This window comes from Saccoglossus kowalevskii, chromosome 3 (genome assembly GCF_978046115.1).
Source record: "Saccoglossus kowalevskii chromosome 3, keSacKowa6.1, whole genome shotgun sequence".
Taxonomy (NCBI): Eukaryota; Metazoa; Hemichordata; class Enteropneusta; family Harrimaniidae; genus Saccoglossus; species Saccoglossus kowalevskii.
Window position 1 is genome coordinate 20,818,821 of NC_140643.1, and position 1,132 is coordinate 20,819,952.

Below are 1,132 nucleotides of genomic sequence, written 5' to 3' on the forward strand. Positions count from 1 at the left end.
TGGGCGTAGTAGTTTTGCCTATAGCGCAAAGAGCTTTTTAGAAAGTATATACTAGTAACTCCCAGCGACTGACTCAACGTTCGACATTTTCGAACAAAAAAAAGTAGTCAAGATTGAAAAAAATGTGTGTTGTTATGGAAAATTTAAGAATGAGTATCACATTGTAAAAAGAGCTGGATATAACGTATTATACACGCCGATCGTAAACAAATTTATATTACAAAGAAATGATTCCGTTATCACAGCATTGGACTGTGATATGTTTAATCAATTTATTTGATGGAAAGATACGTATGCATTGCATTAAATATCGCGTTTACAATAAGAATCAGAAGACTGTCACAAGTTTTTCTAATTTTAGTGTTTTTGGAATGTCCGGTATCCGATTATGTTAGAAAACTTAAATACCTCAATTTTACAATAAAACCACATTAAATGAGAAACAGGCAGTCGGATCGGAAAACCTGACGCAGAGCTATTTTGGTAACGATCATCTGCAACACTAACATTTTCGTGTAGGATTGTATACTGTAGATAGTCGAGATATTTTGTCAGGAAACATGTAAACGCCTAATGTGTTACAAACAACCAAATAGTGATTATTTTCATTGGTCTATCTATAGGACATCGGTCAGGTCCCGTCTCAAGCCACTAATTTATCATTACTTACCACAGTAAGGACAGCATGTATCATTCTTTACGACAAAGGCCTGTAAGATATTTCAATTCAAATAGAATCAATTAATCAACATAAGCTATCTCGACTCACATTCTGTCTATCCTCCACTACAACACCCGGCCTATATTGGCTGCTAATTTCCCCTAACGACATGTATTAGAACGTAGGCTTAGTGTCCGTAGTTGTAACAATAATCAAATCTAGATCTTTAAAATAATATAAAATAAAATTTATAAAACAATATTTTTATCATTATTTTCCATGTTGATATACATATTAAAACACCACAGTCATGCGGCGCGTATTCGAATTCCGTGTAAGCAAGCGATATATTACATATGATGTATACGTTGTATATAACTCATATCAAATACGCCAACTGTGTGAGACATAATGTTTATAACCATATTTCGCAATGAAATGAATCTCGAAAAAAGTCTTTTTGGCTTTAAT